Raw genomic sequence first — 21499 nt, 5'->3', positions numbered from 1 at the left:
AACATTTGCTAGTTCACACCAGGTTAGCAAGTCAATGATAAAATACAGGGGTCTTCAGGAAACCCATCTGAATGCTAAATATGAAGATTAAGACCTTTTTGTAAGTACCTGGTAAGCATACTAGAAATATAAAATGTTTATATAACACGTACTATGTGTCAGACATGGCTAAAAGAGCTCTACCTGGATAAACTCATTCTATTTTTGTCTCCATTTGTAAGGTCTAACCTTCATAAATTATTTTTTAATTCATATAGGATGATTATTTTTACATATAATTATATATAATAGTAATTTACTATCATGGTACCTTTTCATACTGGAAAGGAATGACAGGTATAATTTTTTATTTTGAGAGGCCAATGAAAGAAATGTCATCTCCCATCAGAGAAATACATATGAAAAATCTTTAATGTATCAGATATGTATAGATGCAAATTATAATTTACACATATAAAACATATTACATGAAGATAAATAATGAAGTCTTCATTTTTTAAGCTTGTGTCCATTAAAAAGGAGATACAGTTCTCTCTTTTTAGTAATGGAAGGTCCCTGATTTTTGGAGTCAACTCCTATTTCAGTTAGTAGTTTTGGGCCAGTCAGTTCACCGAAATGGTTAGCTGCAGTTTCCACAGTGCATTTGGGAAAAGGGAATGTGTTCAGAAATAATGTATTATGTTTGTTTTTAATTGTAGGTTTAAGTTGGGACATTAATTAAGATACATCTTTAAGATAGTTGTTTTTTGTTTTTGTTTTTGTTTTTCCTTTTTCACAAATGGAGACTATTCTAGGAAGTTTATTTATTTTTCAATGTTTAAATAAGTTTAAAAAATGGTGGCATACCACAACTCACTTCTGGATTTGCAGTAGGATTAAGAAGCACTAAGAGGTTCTGCAGAAAAGGCACTTGTTCATCTTGGTTTAATTCAATATTTCCTGAACCTCCCATCCTCTACTCTAATATCTGATAATGTCTTTGGGCATATTTGTGTTCTGTGAAACATGGTTTGCATAATATTGATGTGTTTACCAGTTTGAGTCCAATCAGATGAAATGTAGGGCATTATTTTTATTAACATTATATTTTGTTGCACTTTGTAGTCATAATGAGCTTTTGGTCATAATGAGTTTGAACCTCAAGCTGGTAAGTTGAAAGTAACTGGCAGTGAACAAGGAAATTAATTTGCAAACTAGACTCTTGGGAAGAATTTTTGTTTGTTTTTTTAATTTCCCAGTAGCTTGGGCCTCTGAGTTTAAATGGCCTTCATACTGTAGTTCAGTTCAATATTGTACAGAACAGAAAAAGTTAAAAGAGAAACAGGTTATTACTTAAAGAATCTTGGGGAGGCTTTGCAATGCAGAGAATTGGCGAGATTATTTAACTGGGCTATGAGGCATATATTTGGGGGAAGTAGGGGAACTGGAGTCCATATTACTAAAGACTTTTTTTATTAGTCATTATCACAAATAGTATTTTATTAGTCATTATCACAAATAGTATTGCAAGATTTAACTTGTTTTTGTTCTTTGATTTTTTTTGTGCTGCAACTAGTTAAAATTGTAATAGCTTTTAATAGTTTTTCTATTAATTGGTTCTAAAAAAGCATCCACTGTTGTTTCACACAGTTGTACTTTAATTTGATCTAATTTTGGAGATGAACACTAATAAAAGATCACTGGGCTCCACTCTTTTCAAGCCTAGCAAACTTCCTACCTGCCTTGGCTTGAACCATAACATATTTGTTCATAAATTATCCAGTAGCACATGTATGAAGTTACTGTAAGTAGTTCCTTTTTTTCCTGAATGGTAAGAACTTTATTTGGCACAACTATGCCATATAATGCCTTTGACTTTTCACAAGACGGCCATTCAGCAATATCCAAGAAGGAGGAGGGTGGTTCTGTGTTCCCTGTGGTTTGGTGTACTTTCCCTCCTCATTTAAATGTTCCTTCTTTTTCCTGTGAACCCTCCATGACTGAAGTTGATTATTTGACTGATTTGGCCATCTTTTGTCTATTTGGAGGCATTCAGCATTCAGAATTGCGGTCGGGTTTTTTTCCCCCTAGGGAAAATTTTGCTCTCACAAAAACTGTCATTGATAAATCATGGAAACATGTTATTCACTCATTGGTTTTGTCAATACGTGAGGCTTAACCTGATTATTTGACAGTTTTTGTTTCCTCTGGAACACGAGCTTTGGTTCTCATGGGAGTTTTGAGAAGGAGAGAAGCAACAGTGAAAGAGCCTGAACCTAGGTGTTGAATGGAATTTGTGATTTTTGTTTTGACCATAATCCAGACAGAGGGTGTGCTACTTTCTCTTGCACTTCTGTCATCTGTGAAGGCGGCTCGATGACAGAACCGTACAGTGGAAAACCAGTGAGTTCCAGAGCTAGTCCTTCTACTAACTAGTTAAATGATTAGGAGCAAGTCATTTAACTCTCTGGGCCTCAGTTTTCTCATTTGTCAGAGAAAGGGATTGGGTTAGTTTATCATTAATTGGCTCTAGCAGAGTATTCCAGGATTCTATTATGCAAATAATACAAAATAGAGTAAGATATGAAACTTGCAGTTACTTCCTCTAAAAAAATCATTAATAACAAAACTTGCTGTCTAGTTTGTATTAACTCTCCATGGCAAAGGAGGATAATGACTTCTGAATCACTGAAAACCATCCAACTAATGCACAGCTGTAATCCAGATTAGTCACATTTATTCTAACAATCACATTACTCCTTTAACTCGTTTTAAATTACCATGCTCATTCCTTGTTAGCTCTTTGGGAGAAATGGGTTATTTTTTTTTAATTATGAAAATGTTATTTCAGTAAATGTAATTTAATTAAAATGAGAATTTCTGCCAACTGTTGTAAATAAATACAGTGTTCTTTTACTAGTATGAAAGGAGTTACTATTTGCTGTCTCATTTCCTCACTAATATGCTGGCCTGTTTAGCTTGAACCTGAGATTGTGGAAGTTTATTCTTAACCAAAGCAGTTCCTTTTTCATGTAAGTAGGTTAAATGTGAATTGGGCAGCCTTGGGGCTCTTTTTTGTTCACGTTTAAAAAGCCCCCTCAAGAGAGCTCCTTTAGGAAACCCAGAATCATATGTTTGGAAGATTGATCCAAATTAACATTAGAATGGTCCTTTTATTTAAAAAAAAGATTTATGGACTATTTAAAATATGCTAAATTGACATAGGTTGAAATAAAACTGAATAGGGGAAGTAACATTTCTTATTTTACTCTACTCTTGTGCTGAAAGAACTGAAATCACAGAAAAGTGTAGCTTATGTTAAGGTACAATTTCTGCCTAAAAAATACAGGAGGAATTGTATGTGTACAGAAGGTATAAATTAATGCCATTCATTTTCTTGTGACTTTATATACCCTAGAAGGGTGTAAGCAGATCAAGAGTTTATCTATGTTTTGACATTTGAGAAGCTTGTTTATTTCTTAAGAAATATTACATTAATACATTTTGAGAATTGCTTGTTTTAATCATCTTGTTGATAGAAATGCTGGCACTCAATGAATTGTGTTAATGTGCCTCCTCTTTTGTAAGTTGGAAAGCAATTTTCTCCAGAGTTAAGACAATGCAAACATTTAAAATTTGTTGGAAAGGATCCAGCTATTAAATATGTTTAAAATTACTAATGCTGATTTTTTAAAAATATGCTTTAAAACCAGAGGGCTAAAAATTATTACTTTGGCTATAATTTAGAACTATACAATAACCCAGATGCCTAAAGTTCTCCTGGGAATGACAGGAAAGCTATGATTTTCAGACATGTGAATTGTATATGCTAATAGCTTCTCAGTGAGAAAGGTCTATGTACTAATAATAAAGAAATGTTCGTTTAGACCATGTGGGACACAGTAATCACAACAGGTACTAACTAATAACTGTCTCCTTTCTACTTTTGCTTTCACCCACTCCCCCACTTCAAAGCACCTGGATAATCCCAGTGGAATTTGTCAAAGGTCTTTAAACCTATGCCATTTCCAAAGCCTTTCATTCTTTCTATAGTACATCAAGTCCAACTTTGGTCCTCAAAGACTCTGTAGCCTAGCTCATAGATTTATCATCACAGCAGAAGGAACTGAGGATGTTTTTATATACTTAAATATCTCTATAGACATTTCTATTTATCTGATTTACAATGATGATTTTCAGAAACACAAGACTGGAACACTTTCATAGTTAAGATTAAGTCTAAAGCTACACTCTCAGTCAATAAATCTGTATTCCAGTCAGGTAATCTCAGCATTTGGCTAGAAAGGTCTGGCCAATGTTAGTCGGATAAAAAAATTGGGGAACCAAAATAAATTTGTAACTTTTATTGCCAGGTAGGAAACATCAAGATAAGCAATTATTAGCACACCACCTGTGGTGTTTGAAATATTGACATGAATCAGTTCATTGAACAAGCAAATTCTCTTTGTTATAGTCTACATCAGATGCACAGTATTGCTGGGTGTGGTGTGTCACTGAGATCTACATATTCTTAATCCTTAATTTTTAAGTAGTTCTCTTGAGGAATGCATAGGTTTTCAGTAGCTAGAACCCTGTAACTCATATAAGCTAAAAATGTGCATTTTAAGGCCAAAAATGCTTTTTATGAAGAATTTTTGCAAGCTTATATTATGTCAGAATGTAGGCAAATATAAAAATATAGAATGAAATTCAGAAGCTTTTTATCTCTACTATGCAGGATTCATATGGCTTTATTTCCTTGTTAAAGATATTAAATTAAATCATTTTGAGACGGTAACCCATATTCTCAGGAAAAAAAGGTGACTTTCACGATAGACTTGAAGCTTAGTGATGGATTTGTAGGCTTTCTTTTATACTATCATTTTAGCCCCCACCCCTTCTCCTGCAAACAGTCATCAAATAGATGGGATACTTGTTGAGGAAACAAGAAAGCAAACAGCCTTGGCCTCACTAGAAAGGATTAAAGGTTTGAGGAAGTTTATGGCTTGTTTTGACCTCTGTCACTAAGGAGCAGCTATAAAACAACAACACCTGTTGTTGAATTTTTTTTTTTTTAAGTCGAGAAGATGCCAATTGGCAATAACCCTTTCAGCTGTCTATTTAGAACAGGTGATACTTATCTCATGAAAAGGCCGAGCACACAAGTATGAAGGCTTTAAGCAGAGGCTGTTTCCTTACCTGCTCCCAAGCTGCCTCCAGATGTAATTCATTTTTAATTATTCAGTTACATTTTCCTTATTTGCAAAACGATTATGCTGTCCTGAGGTGCCCTCCCTCAGCCGCCACCACCACCCTGCCCCACCTAGTGGGGTATTTGCTTTCACCCCCTGTCTACTGGCAGGTTCGTGTTCATTCTTTCAGTCTGGCTCAAGTAATTACTTCCCTCCAAGGCTACAAGCTGGAGGTGGTGAGATACCTCCTTCTTTTCAATGCCTACAACCTTCCCTCAGCACAACCCTCGTTAGAGCACTTATCACCGTGTTTTGAAACTGTTTGTCAACTTGTACATCTCACTTCCTTGACCTCGAATTCTTAAGGCGGGTCGTTGTCCTACTCATCGTATGTTCTCCAGTCCTAGAAAGTAAGTACTCAACAAATTTTTATGTAAGGTTGGATTTGTGGTGGCATCCTTTCTGAGATAAAATGTGAGGGGGTGGTGTGGAGAAAGAGGCAGACAGACAGACAGACAGACAGACAGCTACAGTGGGCTGGGAGGAGGGAGAGACACGTTGCGACCAGGGAGACGGACATTATTTGTATTTCTTAGCTCCTTTCTACCCTGTATTCTGGTTTGGGTTTTCACACCTTTGGTCCTGATAAAAGGTCACGTCACTGCTGTAGCAGCCTTTTCTGAGCTTGGAGATACTCTGGAGATCCCAAAATACTGTACCCGAGGCCTCTTCCGGATGTTTGTAGATGAGGAAAAGGAAATGGTCTTCACGACAGGATCTTGAGTTTGCAAAATCTGAATGAGGGAGCAAGTCGTTGACTGAGGCTGAAGAAGAGAAAGGCCAAGGGGAAGGAGGCTGAAGGAGTGATGCCAGTGCTAGCTGTGCTCTAAGAGGCTGTAATTCCAGACTGCTGGTTTTTTTTGTTATCTAGATTGCTTTATATAAGAAAATGTTAAGTGATGGAATAGCCAAATGTAAAGGAACGGGCTTTATTCCAGGAGCTGCTCTCTTCTTCTCTAGATTGCTTGGCTACCAACTATGAAACTGGTTAAGAATTTTATAGGCAACATGGGGGTTTTGCTGGTCGTGAGGGATTATGGGGTGGGGAGGAGAGGGGAATTTTACCGGATAAACATTTAAAATTTTTATTTAAAAATTGTGGTAGAGGAAATTACAGAAGAGATCATAAAAGAGAGGAAATGCCAGGTAATTACTAAACCTTTACTGCACGTTGCCTTTTAGATATAGAGGCAGTATCTCTTTCATTGGGGGTGAACTGGTTCATTGCTTTTCATTGAATCTTTTTATCAATGCCTTTTATCAAAGCAATCAGTACCAATTGCTTTGGTTGCATTTAGGGTTGATGATTCACATTGATTATTTAGAAGCCGAAGCTTTGTCATGCATAATAGCTTGATCCAGTCATTTAATAACATCTTTTGATGCACACCGACACACACAAACTCTCAAACGCAGATTTGATTCACGATTTTGCGAAAATATTATGTCTTGCGTTGTCTACAATCTATCATTTTTACTGTACAATCTCTTGGTAATCTCCTGTAATCCTTGCTGACTCATTTCCCAGTAAATTGAAAAGGATGGAGCTTTACGGTAGGTTTTGAGTAGGAAATAACAAAAGGGAAGGATGATCAATCAGCATAAAAAAGCCTATCGCGTTATTCAGTTGTTTTTCCCCCCAACAGTAGAGTTGTTCTCCACCTAGCATTGGTTGGTTATGAGTGGCTTTAATGTCTCATCTTTAATATAAAATATGAGGGTGCTAAACCATAAGGTGCACTTTGCCTTTACAGAGGATCTGTCGTCTCTGTTCATCAGAAATAAACGTCTTGGATCCACCAGTTCCTTTGTACCATTGGCTAGTTATAGTCCATCTTTCTGAACCTGCTTTCCACCCTTGTAACATGGGAGAATGGCAGTATCAAGTTTACGATGTTGCTGAGGGATATGAATGGCATAAAATTCAAAGATTGCTTAGAAAAGTTCCTGACACAGAGTAAGCACTCAGCAAATATTTGCTGTTATTATCATTATGTTATTACTAATACTAAAAATGATCACACCAACACAGTAGTAGAATTGGGAGCCAAAGGGATAGGAACAAAGAATTCAGATAAGCTAATCTGTTCAGATAAATAAGTCATTCATAGGCAAAGCCACAGAACCACATGAGGATACAACATTTTGCCTTGACAAAATTAAACACCCCACTCTCGATTATCATAAAAATAGTGGTAACACCAGTTGAAACAAAACTGAATGATCAGGCAATAGCATCCTAATATCATATGAAATGGTTACACAATTTTACAATTTTATCAAAGAATAAGTGCTTATTTTTAAATATCTCTGATTGGGGGGGAAAAGACTAGAAGGGAAAAAGATAAGCAGACATTAAACCAGTATCTATTTACATCCAAAATTTAGAGGATTTTCCTTCTGAAAGATTTTTTTACGACATAACATAAATGGTGAAAATAAGAATGCAATCATTTCCCAACACTGCACCATAATGTGAACTTTCTTCTAGAACGTTTCCTCCTTATTACTGGCCACAATAAAGAGAGACTTTTTTTTTTTTTTTGAAACAGTGCCACCAAGCAGTCCTCAATGTGTACTCTCTCTCCCACAGGGTGCATATAAGAGAAATTAAATAGGGAACAATTTCACCAGCCATTTGCCAAGGTCAGCTTTTTTGTTTTTTCAAAGAGTAATGTGTTTTCCTTGATAAATAATGTAATCCTTTCTGTACTGAAACAGGGAATTCCTTCTCGAATAACAATATAAATCCATGTTATCTAATTTGACAGATCACTGTATGGACCTTTAAGAAATAAATTAGTATTAGTGTTGTTCAAGGAGATACGTTTCTTACTAGCTCTTTTATCTATTCTGTATCTTTACTAACGAGGTGATACCAATAGAATAATTTTTAGAAAATAAGGTCGTCTTCTTTTTACCTTCCAGTTAGATTGCTTTCTCTCCAGACCTGAAGGCCCTGCAATGGAGAGTCTGTGGGAACTCTCATGATATTTAGTTGAGCCTCAAAGATCAGCCCACCTTCTCGGTCTCTCACACAGGACACCTGTGCGTGCACATATTTTAGCTAATTTTATTTTAATTCTGGTGGGGTGGGGGGAGGAAGGGGAACAAGAAAGGGTCCTGCTAAAGAACTTCTCTTCCTTTTCTACTCAAGAAAACAATTTACTAATAACAAACAGGCACTTACTTCCCTAGTTACCTGTACCCATTATCTATTTAAAATAACCCCTACTTCCCCCAATAGAAATTACCAGCAAGCTGCAGAGGGTGCACCATAGCAAAGATGAGTTCGTATCACTCCATTCAGATTCCTCCTGCTACTCTTAAGAGGGCTTTAACTTCTGCCTACTATCCTTTAGAAAGCCCAGCTGTCTCCCAACTGCCCAGAAGTTGGCTCTCAGTGTACATACGTGGAACTGGATTGACTAGCCGAGCTGGGTGGCTCCCGGAGTCCACAGAGCTCTCCATTGTATTTCTGATATTATGTGAAACTCTGACTCTTTTAACCAATGTTAAAGAAATGGTCTGTTTCTTGTTTGTTGATTGCAAACAGACTTAACAGCTCCTGGGTAGAGGAGGCTCTTGCTAGATGGCTGCTGTTAGCTGAAGAGTCTAGGTTGGGAAGGGGAGACTTAACTTACTGACCCGGGACAGACAGTCCTTCAAGGCCAGTAAGATGGTTGCTGGTGAGAGATTAGAGGGTCTAGAGCCCCAGCCTCTTAACCCGGGCCTTCCCACATGATAATGTGAACGTGACTTTCTTTCTAAAATTAGTATTAATTTTAGGGAAGAAAAAGGGAGGAAAAACATGATCAAGGCGACTCCTTCTGGTGGTTGAGCTTGTAGAGCCAACTTACCATTCCCACCATTCTTGAGAATGTATTCCTGAAACAGATACTTAGTTCCTCCCTGCCAAATCAAAGCCCTTCCCCAAAGTCAGCTCTTCTAGAAACTTCCACTAATTCTAATCGCTGGGGAAATGAACTACTCAGCTTCCAAATGCCAGTGCCCCTTTCTGCAGCTCCTGGAAGTTCATCTCCTCCCCAGCCGGCTTTGCTCTGCTGCAGTGAGATGATACGCTTGGTTGCTTCGTCTTTTCCTTCAAGACTCCAAATAATAAGTCCATCAGTGTCTAAACAAAGAACTTTTTTTTTTTTTAACACAGGAGGGTGGTCTTTATCTAACATCTCCAGAATATGATCCCCTCACCCACACCTTCCATGCAAGGACTGACCCATCTTTCTGTACTCAAAATTCTAGGGCACCCTCTGGTTGTTTCCAAATAATATTAAATGGATTTGTTCTGGGGTTGACTCGGGAAATTAGGAGCATTGGGGGTGGGGTGGGGGAGCACTGTAAATCTTTGAGTCCACTAGGATCCCTTTTAGCAGTTAAAGGAGTAATTTGCAGTGTTTCTGGAAAAGAATCTCGCTAATGGTGATGATAAGTGATAGGAGGTACATAAAACTTCTACATGTTTTCATGATTAAATCATAATAGGAGACACTTAAAACTTCTGAAAGTTTTCATGAATCAAGTTTTTTTGAAGATCTTTATGAAACATCTGTTCATTTCATTAATACGTGTTACTTGTAGAAAACATGGGAAATAAAATTGTAAAAAAGATGTCATTCCACCACCCAGCATGCATTTTATCCCTATATACATATATATATATAATGTCAAATATATACCATGCATATGTAAACCGTTCTAATAGACTGTAGGGTTAGAGAGGAAAAGGGATAGAGAGGGACAGAGAAAGCCTGCTGTTTGTATTCACACAGAGAGCATTTAGGAGCACTGGATATGGAGTCTGACTACCTCCCACCAGGTGAATTTATTTCATGTCTCTAAGCCTCAAGTGTTTATTGTGAGGATTTAATGAGATACTGGAACTAACATTTATTGAGTGTTTCTGGTGTCCCAAACATGGTTCCAAACATTTTCACATAATAATTCATTTAATCCTCACAACAAATCTCTGAGGTGTGTTTTATGAGACTTTGTCGCTCATTGTGTGTAAATAGTATTTATTAAAGGCTTAGTGTATTGTCAGATGGTAAATGCTAGCTATTTATACATGGCTTTTAAAAATAACACGTGGATGTTTTGTAATAGGTGGTTTTATGGGATACTTTTCACTTTTTGTTTAAGCATTTTCCCTGACTGATATTTTTTTCTTTATTAGAGAAGTTGTGGGTTTACAGAACAATCATGCATAAAATACAGGATTCCCATATACCAGCCTATTATTAACATCTTGCATTGGTGTGGAACATTTGTTACAATTGATGAAAGCACATTTTTATAATTGAACTATTAACTGTAGTCTATGGTTTAACTTAGGGTTCACTGTGTGTACCTGGATTTCATGGATTTTTAAAAAAATTGTAGCACCTTACATATCATCTAACTTTAATCATTTTCAGATATATATTTCAGTGCTATTAATTGCATTCACAATGTTGTGCTACCATCACCACCATCTATTACCAAAACATTTTGATCATTCCAAACAGGAACCCTGTATATTTTAAACCTTAACTTCCCATTCTTTATTCCCACCCCGTCCCCTGGTAACGTATATTCTAGATTCTGACTCCATGAGTTTGTTTATTCTAATTATTTCAAATCTGTGAGAGCATACAATATTTGTGCTTTTGTGTCTGGCTTATTTCACTTAACATGATGTCTTCAAGGTTCATCCATGTTGTCAGGTGGATCAGAACTTCATTCCTTTTTACGGCTGAATAATATTCTATTCTGTGTCTATGCCACATTTATTTATCTATTCATCAGTTGTTGGACACTTGGGTTGTGTCCATCTTTTTGCATGATATTTTTATTTAAATATAAATATACTACTTAATGTCTTCAAATACAAATCAAAAGAGATCTTCCATGCTTTTTCTTCCCAGAATAAAATTCATACCCTTAACATCAGTAAAGGCTTTTCATATATTTTCTGTTCAAAATCAGGTGATGATTTTTCTAGATATTTGTTGTGGCCTTATCAATTCTTCCTAAGTGGCTAATTAAAATGGAAATGTTTAACTTGTTGCAAATAAAGATGTGTTGCTTTTGCCTTTTCAAGTGGAAATTTCTGGATTGATGTCTTTCATATAATGAATGACACCAAGCATCTTTTCCTGGGACTGTAAGATAAAATTCAATCTTTTAAGCAGGAAAGCATTTTAGTGTTCACAGAGTCTATTCTTCACATCAGCCATTGAGGTCAAAGATAGCTTAAGTACAGTCCTTCAGACATCATGAGGAAAACACCTTGCAATTTTAGTCTCAAACCATTTTCCTAATCGGGTGAGCTTATCCATTTCATTATACTGGTATCGGTACCATTTTGGGGGTTTATGGTTTAGAAGAGGTCCCAAAAAAACTTTTAGAGAGTATCCATTTTTACTAATTTTAGTAAGATGTTTAGCAAAGTCTTTCGAACTCTGGCAAGAGAAATAAGTATCGGCTAGTGCCTTGGGTCATGGTGTTACTTTGCAATTATTTTCGTAATATTGTTTTAGGACTTCTGAGGGGAAACTGAGATTTCTGTTTTTGTTGCCAGTGTCTTCCTAGAATGGTAGAAAGAGGGTACTGCCTTCCGATCCTGAAATACAGCTCAGCTAGGCTGGTTCGCTTAGCAGGATGGAGCAGACTGGCACTTGGTGATCTTATAAAGTGAAAAGCTACTCGGAGTATAAATGCCGTTGCTGTTTGGGAAAGAATTTCAGACATTTAGAGAAAGTTGCATGTTATACACGGAAGTGGGGAAAAGCCTTCTCTTCTTTGAAATTAAAGTATGTTCAACTCTTGTGGCTTCATTTTTCACTTGAAAACATTTGACCTATTTTTTTTTTCCTGAGGCATGATGCAGTCATCCTTTTTTTATTTTTTTCCCCAAATGGCGACCCAATGGCATCCTTAGCACGATAATTTCCTATACATGGCATCTGCTTCTGGACTTTTTGTTTTTTTTTGTTTTTTTGGTTCAGTCCATGGTGGCTGCACTGTGTGCAGTACATCCTCACATCCCCAGCTCTCTAGCTTCCTGGGGGCAGCCTGGTTACCTGGGACTCTGGATGAGACTGAATGCTCACCGGGAATATGTGAGGGGCAGGAGGCAAGTGGTTCTCTGGCTCTTGATCCACAAGCCAAGCCTGAGAGGTTGGCGCCCTTGAGGGGTTCCAGAGAGGAAAGCCCTCCTCAGGTCTGCCTGGAGCAGTGACAAGCCGCTCATCTTGTCCCTGCTTGATGATGGTGCTCCAAGGTTTATAGCTGCGCTCGTCCTGGGGCCTGTTTGCAGCTCATCTGAGCAAGCCCCGCCCCTCCTTTGGGAGCCCGGCAGGCCTCCTGTTTGCATCATTGCTAGGAGTTTGCAAAGTCAGGCAGCAGATGGGTCTTCACAGCAGCTCAGTGGGGCATGGCACAGCCTGGGAAACATCCCTGGAACACTAAGCTTTTCCGGTGAAGCTGCATGGACTTTTTTTACCCTTTCATTGTCTTTGGGCTTGTGGTGGCTGCTAGGACATGTGGAAGAACATCTCTATAATTTATGAGCGAGTGTACATTTAGAGGAATGTATTTGGTTTGTGGTGACGAAACTTCCTTTTTGAAAGTGGTAATGGGTCAGTCTTCAGTATAATTCTCAGAACTCGGTAGGGTCTTTTTTTGTTTTTATTGTTATTGTTATTCCTGGAAATGTTGCTAAACATATTTCTGAAACAATATCTTTTTCTCTGTCAAAGTTTTAATACCGAACCCCAAACCTTTTCTTCCCTTTTAATTACTGAATCCTGACCATTTTAAATGACATGGTGGAAGTCACAGAAGCCATTTCCAGTGAGCGCACAGTCAAATGGATAGAAAGGCAGGATAAAAGCAAATGGTTTCTAATCTCTGACACTTGGGAATCCTGGACAGTGCTTTGAAATTATCATGTAGTTAAAAATGTTTTCTTTCTGCCACAGGAAGGAGAGAGGACTTGTACACAAATATCTGAATGATTCCTATATGCTAATGGCCCCTGTACTCACATCTATTCATGGTGCTCTTTTTAATAGTTGATTATAGTTTAGATTGCTTATTGCTATTATAATGTAAGCATTTGATTAATAATTAAAATAAATTGCTATTATGCATGTATAGCTTTAAAATGCTGGTGATTTTTATTAGATTATTTGGTCATTCATTTTCACATATTGAACCATGAACACTTAATTAACTTTCGTGTTTGTATCATTCAAGTGGTTGAACTCTGCTTTTTCACTATTCTCTACTATGTTTTCCTAACGCGGTTAATATTAATCCTAAACTTCAGGAGCAAAGTTGGAGATGGATGTTTAATAAAAATACAGATGAGATTTTTAGAAACATGTATATGTGTGTATGTATGTATATGTGTGTGTATATATATATATATACATACACACTTGTGGATTTTTTTTTTTTTTTTGGTGTGTGTGTGTGTGTGTGTGTATGTATACTACTTTAGATTTGAGAAACTTTTTTTCACTTTACGTAAAGTAGGCAAGAGTATTGCCTGGCCTTGAATTACTATAATTCTAAGAAAAGTGATGTTAAACATCATTAGAGAATCATCTTTTTATTTTCCTTTTTAATGAAAATAGAGTAGGTATTTGAATAGCTCAAGACCAGAAATAAGATCCAAATCCTCCCACAGTGTACATGCATTTGCAAGGCCACTTACACATTGATGAAATTCCCCAGATTCCAAAAGGGAAGCAGTGACTCTTGAGCAATAACTCTTACTATAAAGGTGTTTGAAATACATGACACTTAAGGAAAAATGGTATAAAAATGTCAGAACAGAACAGAGTGTGTTATAAAGACTACATTTCTGGATATAAGACAACTGAATTATTGGTCTTATAAAAGGAAGGAAACAACAGTCAAGATGATGTTTTATGTTTTTTCTAGTTGAGACAGACCACTATATTTCCCAGACAGACTTGCTGAGGTTGTAGAAGCCATGCAAGGCTGAGAGACAGGTGACTGCAGAAATGGGCCAACACAATCCGTATGCCCTGTGATCTTTTCACCAGGGATTTTAAGTCATTATTGTTTTATAGGAGATATATATTTTTTTTGCATTGTAATATATTAAAAGACTAAAAGAGAGAGAGGATTTCTGCAAATTTGGTGGCCAAAGTAGTGAGTATCATGGTGTTTTTATTCCAATGCCGAATTCCCTGGTCAACGAGAGTATAAGTTTGTGCATTAAGCAAATGCTTTTGAACAAAATTTTTATCTCAGACCCAAACAGTGGTTCATTTGATAGCTTCTTTGATATCTTTTTATCCACAAAATATCAAGGGCCTCCATTGAAAGTAATAGTCATCATACATTTTACTGCCACACAGAGTTCAAGGAAGCACATAGACTTATCAGAGTCTGAAACTTTCTGAACGACATTCATTATTCAGGCCCAGATCTCGGTCCTCCATAAGTGCTAGGAAAGTAGGGTACAATTTAAAATTCCATTTTAAAGCTCCGATTTGTCAGAAGTTTTTCTAAGCACTTTGCAAATATTAACCCATTTAATCCTCACAGCACCCCTGAATGGCATATTATTAATATTCTGAGGAATCTATTCATATGCCATATCAACCATACAAAGTCCATGCCAATAGTTTCAGAAGAAACTAATGAACAGAGATGTTAAGTCACCTGTGCAAAGTCACCCAGCTGGTGGGTGGTGGAGCCCGGGTTCAAGTCCAGGCACTGAGGTTCTGAAGATTGTGCAGGTTGTGTGAACCATTAATGCATGTTGCTGCTCATAGAGATGTAGCAACAGACATGGAAATTCAATCCAAGTAAGACCACTGCTGGCTGGGGAAACTTACAGCCTTCTGGTAAATGGAAAAACTGGGATTTTTGTTTTAAAGAACAGTCAAACTAAAATCCACAGTTGAATTAATTCTGAAAATTGAATCTCTGAATTATTGATACTATACCATTTTAGGTGCAGGTTATCATAAAATTCATTAGAGAAGGTAAATGCTTATTTATTCTTTAAAATAAATAAGCATGAATATTATAATTTATCTCTGCATCATGTGACATTTTATTAAAATGATCTATTCCATAGTCTAGAATCTCTTAGGATGCCTTGAAAATGCACTAAGTATTCATTGAAAAAAATTTTTTTAAATTGTAAATCAGTATGTGAGGACAAATTCTTGACATGATCTTAAGTTTGAATGTAAGGACTTTTATGCATATAAAATAATATTATAATGAAACATTAGTGTGTTCCCATTATAGATTCAGAATACAGCATCCTATCACCTATATAAAATATGTAAAAATAAAAGATCGTTGTGAGTTGATTTGTCATACATTCAGATTGTACCCAAACCAAAGATTTTCTTTGTAGGTTGAACAGTGTGTATGATTAATATTCTTTAACTTTGTTTTCAACCAAAATAAATTCTTAACATGGCGATGATTCTAAAGGAAAATCAAAGGAGCAAATTACAACTTTTTCCAGTCATTTTGGCAAACACTTGACGTTAAGGAAAATCAGATTTCAGTATTATTCAGATGTGTTCGTTATGTTGACACACAAAATAGAGCTTATCAGTGTCTTTAATTTTGCAATATAGACAAACTTGAAGTAACCCCTTGGAGATTTAAATATCAATGTTGAGAGTTAAATATCAGTTTAGCTTCTTTAATCATCTGCCACATTTTATTACTTCATTGATAAATTGAAACATTCAGTTTCATGCAACAGGTATTTTTTTTTAAGCATTTACTACCTGCACAGATTGTCTACAAAAACTTTTAAAATTTAAAATAGATTGCCTAATTCATTTGTTTGCTAAAACTCAGGTTGAGTATAGAAACATGTTTACATAATAAAAGGGAACAATTTGTAACTAAAATGCAAATTGTTTCTAAAGTTACCTTTTTTATTTCCACATACCTGTATAACTATTTGAGATTGCTGACATAATCTCTTAAATTTTTATGGATTCTCTTGTTGCTTGTTGTCCTTCATATTTTCTTAAATGCATCTTTGGTTTCCTTAAACATCAACTGAAGAAAACTGTCTCCTTATTGTACAGAAGGAAACCTGTTCCTTTGCAAAGGAACCAAACCCATCTCATTCCTCAGTTTAATGCCCCTAGTAAGTAGCATGAAGTATTATTTTCTAGATTAAAATTGCCGTCTATATGTTGATATCAATTGTTAAGAGTACAACCATGAACAACCCTTCTTCTTTTCTTGAAGTCATCTAAAATCATCCTGAATCTACTTATAATTTTATGTCATAAACCATGTGAGAATATATGTGTATATATCTGAGATGTTGGTTGTAATCTTTGTATGACCAGTTTCTAGTAGAGTCCCTTTTATGTAATAGACTTTCAAAATGTTCAAGAATGAATGCTCAATCTTTAAAGCAAAGAATGATTAATACCTTTATTAAGAATAATGTATAAGATTTCCATAATGTGGAAATACGGCAGAATCCAAGAAGAGCTTTTGGTTTTCTTACAGATATTTCAGCAGCAAAAATAAAAAAATAAAAAATTCAACTCTGTCAAAGTGAAGCTACGAAGGATAAAAAAATACTTACATCGCACACCAAATGTTAGGTAATGCAAATGTAAAATTCAGAAGGCCAACTTGAGCTTCTTGCCAGATACACACAAACTTTTAGAACTTGTTCAGGTTTTTATATTAATGCAAGGGCTTAGGATGCAGGGAGTGTAGGCCTTTCCCTATCATCTTAGTGCTTTAAAATTTACAGTGGAATATAATTAAACTAGTTTTAACATTATGGCAGGGAAAAAATTCAACTAAAAGTCAAATAATTTTGTTTTTACCTAATTCATTCATCTCACGGTCCCTTTTTTTTTTTTTTTTTTTTTTTTTTTTTGTTTTGTTTTTTTGTTTTCTTTGGAGAAAAATTGTATTGTGGTAAATTATACATAACAGAAAATGTGTCATTTTAACCATTTTTAAGTATACAATTCAGTGGCATTAATTACATTCACAATGTTGTGCAATCATCACTACTATATTTCAAAACATTTTTATCACCTAAATGTGAAACTCTGCACACATTAAGCAGTAACTCCCCATAACTATCTTCCCACAGTGAAAAATGCAATTTTGTGATTTGTGCTTTCCTTATTTCACTCAACATGATGTCTTCAAGGTTCATTCATGTTGTGGCATGTAGCATAACTTCTTTCCTTTTTTATGGCTGAATAATATTCCACTGTATGTATATACCACATCCTCTTTATTCATTTATCTGTTGATGGTCACGGTCCCTTTTTAAGTCCTGGACCAAGGAAATAAAGAATGGGTCATTGAGATGAGAGCATGTGTAGGTGTTTCACTGTCTGGTTGATGATTTCTCACATTTGTGTAGTATTGTGTAGTTTATGGAGCACTTTCACAAACGTTACCTGTGTTCTTCTAACAATCGTGGAAGGTAGACTGAAACCTGGCTGAGCCCTTCAATTCCAAATCTCATGCCTCTGTCAACGCTGAGATAGTGTTTCATTATATCTGCTTCACTTGTACCCTTGCATTAATTCTGATTGTAAAATAAACTTTACAGTAGAGAAAAAGTTGCAATAAATTGTCACAAACTATGAAATTTCAAGCTCTCCTCTATTTAGCACTAGGCTGAGTGGAGTGAAATGCACAAGGGAGTCAGTAACTGCAAAGCACCCCACTTGAAAAGAAGCTGGGGATCGATGCCAGGCTTATGAAATTGTTCATGTCAGGCATTCCCTGGATGTGTTTTATGGCTTTTATTGGGGTGGCTATATAATACAAGGACATACACTTCTTTGCTTTTAATTTTCAAAGCCTGCTTAGTATCGAAACCCCTGCCACTCCACTCTCCTCTCTTCTTTGACTACATTCCAAAAGAGAGGCGAACTTTCTAAATACTCACATTTCAAACAGATTCACTTTCTTTTGGGAAACTATAAAGCACTCTGATCCATAGAAGTGGTTTAACTTAGGAGTTCATAAAGGTATCAGTCGCCAGCAGAATGTTCTTCTACCTGAGCATTTGAAAACCATTGTCTGAAATCCTATTGAAATCTTTTTACAAGGGATTTAAAAATAATTTCTAGATTAGAAAAATGGAGAGCTGGGCAGCTTCATCATACTGCTGTTTCTAGTCGGCTGTATAATTGCTTAGCAACTGGTCTCCTTTGGCTATCTTATTCAATGAAGGGATTTTTTTTTCTAAATCCGGTTTCTAATACTTAATACTTTGATATATTGTAGATATGATCATTAACACATTGGATTTCATCTGTATTAAGAAATGGAAAAAGATATCGGAGTTCCAAGTCTTTTCAGCCCAGTATGCTGATAAAAATATATGTTTTCCCTGGTTTATTTAAAGGAACAGTAGAGAAGAACTTTGGGGTGTTTGTTGTCCATTGAAGAGTGGAGTTCACTGATTAGCTCCTTAATTGCCATCGATTCTCTGAGTGCCCACATAATTGTCAAGTGAAGTCCAAGTAACGTTTGTTAGCAGTTGAGTGATTAATTAACTGTTCTTATGGTCCCTAAGTCGAAAGAGCAAACTGACTTACCCTATGGATTTAAATACAGTTAAGGTGCTTTAAGCATGTGTGTGTGTTCTCTTGTATCATGAACTGGATTTTTTTTTCCCTTTTCATTATAACTATAAAGAATCTATTAATAATTGAAGAGTTAGTGAATTTGCTTATAATACCATTGAAAGTGAGTCAGTGGACTAGATCCCGAACTACTTGAAAAAGAGCTTATGACTAATTATGTAGACATCCTTGAGTGAATGAAAACATCTTTTTATAAGTTTTTATTTCTGTGAAATAACAAATTCCATATATTCATGTCTCTATCATGTGTAATCATAACATATAAGCATAAATATAGTACATTACATGATATAAATATAAATTATATTTAATAGAGGATATGTTATGCTATTTAAATGTTTAAATAATGTCTCTGGGGAAAATCAACAATATGTTCCAGTTTAAACATGGTAGTGTAATAAATGAAATCACTTCCAAGAAATTTCTCTCCCTTGTCTGTTCTTTGGGGGAGGGTATATTAACATGAAGTGAGAAAACCAAAAATTTTGCTCTGCTCCTTACAAGTGCTATGTTTTGGGATGAGTTTCCTAACTTCCTTGTGTTTCATTGCCTCTATCAATAAGACAGGGGGAAATACCTATAGGGTTAAAAGGGTTATGTCCATGGAAGCGTCTGTTGAGTTGCTGTTTTGGGAGAGTGTCTGAAGATACCCACAGGAAGCTTAAAGACAGTGAGAATAGGTTGGTTAGCTCAGTTACCTTCTGGTTATTGCTGCAGATGATGGTCCAGAACAGAATTTGCCAGTTACCGTTCAGAAATGTAAGTTGCCAGCCTATAAAGGTATGTACGTTGGGCTAAAAGAAAAGGTTTTATAGTACTGGCTGATTTTGAGAATTGTTTCTTAGTCTGAAGTGTTCAGTAGCTGTGACTGTAGCCTTTGGGACACTGTTCGTGACCTTGAAGGTAGTCAAGAACATGGCTTGTTTACTCTTAGGAAAAGAGTGATTATTTTCTATGAAGATTTACTTAGGATTATATCCTGAGGTTACATTACTTTAACGCTAGTTATTTACTGTTAACAATTTACAGTACGGAAATCATCTCTATTCTGTGTATCATTAAAATTGGGGTTGGATTTTTAAAATCCTTATGATACTGTGTTGGAAAAGTTTTCTAGTACATACAGCCCTCTCTTCTTATTCATAAGGCAAAAAATGGAAATGTTGACTAACATTCTGTCACTGAATTACTGTAGTTACTTCTCTGATAGTTTAATAAGCATTGTTTATTATTCCATGCTGTGATATTTTGAACTTAGTTTAAATAGTGTCTTTTATCTTTAAAATTCTATGTACTGTGGCTACACAGTACAATTCTCCGTTTTTCCCTAGGTTAATTGTGGAATTATTCAATATAACCTAACCCTTTTAAAAATAATGCATTTAATTAATTTGTACAGTGACGTAGCTGTGCATGGCTGCTAGCCATGCACAGAAATACACAGGAGTTGGAAACTCTGTCTCCTTCCCTTTCTCCCTGTACACATTTTCCTCTGGCCTAGCCTATGCCACAGTGCAGGGAATTATTGCCAGTGAGTGACCAAGAATAGGTACTGTAGCCATGTGCAATTTTAACAACATGGCATTGAGTTATGGACTATGAGCCAGTTTACATAGACCTCAAGCTCAGAGCATTGTGTTCCAACAGGAAGAGGGTGTTTGTACTTTCACTGCCTCAATTGCTCCCTGTTTGTAAATTATGCACCTTTGGCAATTCCGGGTTTCATTAACACCTAGGTTATTATACTGTTCTCTGCAATTGCAGTGCACCCAATAAGAGCCTCAGGACAGAAAGTGTTGATATAGCTTGAGCTCTGGGAGAATTGGACTGTCTATGAAAGAAATAATAAAGAGTGGGATAAAAAAAATCCCCATTAAATATTTTAAATATTTTAATTTATGAAAAGCTTCTGCAATGCCATCATTAATTCTTAGTTGAATATTTAATATTTTCATACAAATGCAGAATGGCCAGGCACATGGTAGGTTCTCCATACATATGGGATCTATCTATATTGAATAATTCCACAATTAACTTTGCCTTCTCATTGTCAAATGCATGATTGAAGGAAACCATGCGACATGGGAGGGTAGAAATCATCAGATCGCAGCAGCTTCTGTGACTGTTACCATTTCCTAAAAGTCAACATAGGAAAAGGCCCTAAGCCCAGATAATGGCATTCACCTATGGGTGCAAACACAGCATGAGCTGTAGTTTGCCAGGGAACAACAAGATGCACCAACTTAGCCACATCCAGTGACTTTGTTGTACGTCATCTGGTGCCCTATTTACCTCACTTCCTGGTAAGATTTCTTTGAGGTCAAGGGCAAAGGGACCCTGTCAAATATTTGGAACCTCATTCCATTATATTATAGCCACAGGTACCCCATCAGCAAATATTTCTTTGAATCCTATAAAAGTCAGCTTCTACTGTATCATTAGTTAATTCTTTCGTAAGTTAGCAGTTGTTGATTTTCTTAATAAATTATTTATGTGTTTTTTTTCCTTCTTGAAGAAGACCCCAGAATTTTGCTTATGTGTGATTTAGATGTTTTCTCAGCATTCTTTGTGTTTTGCCTCATGTGGAAAAATAGATTGGGGCTCATT

The 21499-nt window shown here is 36.1% G+C and overlaps 1 protein-coding gene across 2 annotated transcripts in view; it reads left to right on the top strand.

The window, feature by feature from the left end:
- TOX (thymocyte selection associated high mobility group box) overlaps positions 1-21499 on the top strand; it is a 318920-nt gene that overhangs the window by 45341 nt on the left and 252080 nt on the right. Inside the window, exon 1 of one of the 2 annotated variants that reach the window (XM_037802448.1) lies at positions 5259-5581. The exons of the other annotated variant lie outside the window; for it this stretch is intronic. The gene's annotated coding sequence lies outside the window, so the exon portion shown is untranslated. Of the gene's footprint in view, positions 1-5258; positions 5582-21499 lie in introns of those variants that run through there. 2 annotated transcript variants of the gene reach the window in all.

The sequence above is a fragment of the Choloepus didactylus genome, chromosome 14 (genome assembly GCF_015220235.1).
Source record: "Choloepus didactylus isolate mChoDid1 chromosome 14, mChoDid1.pri, whole genome shotgun sequence".
Taxonomy (NCBI): domain Eukaryota; kingdom Metazoa; phylum Chordata; class Mammalia; order Pilosa; family Megalonychidae; genus Choloepus; species Choloepus didactylus.
This window is presented reverse-complemented; position numbering and strand designations above follow the sequence as displayed.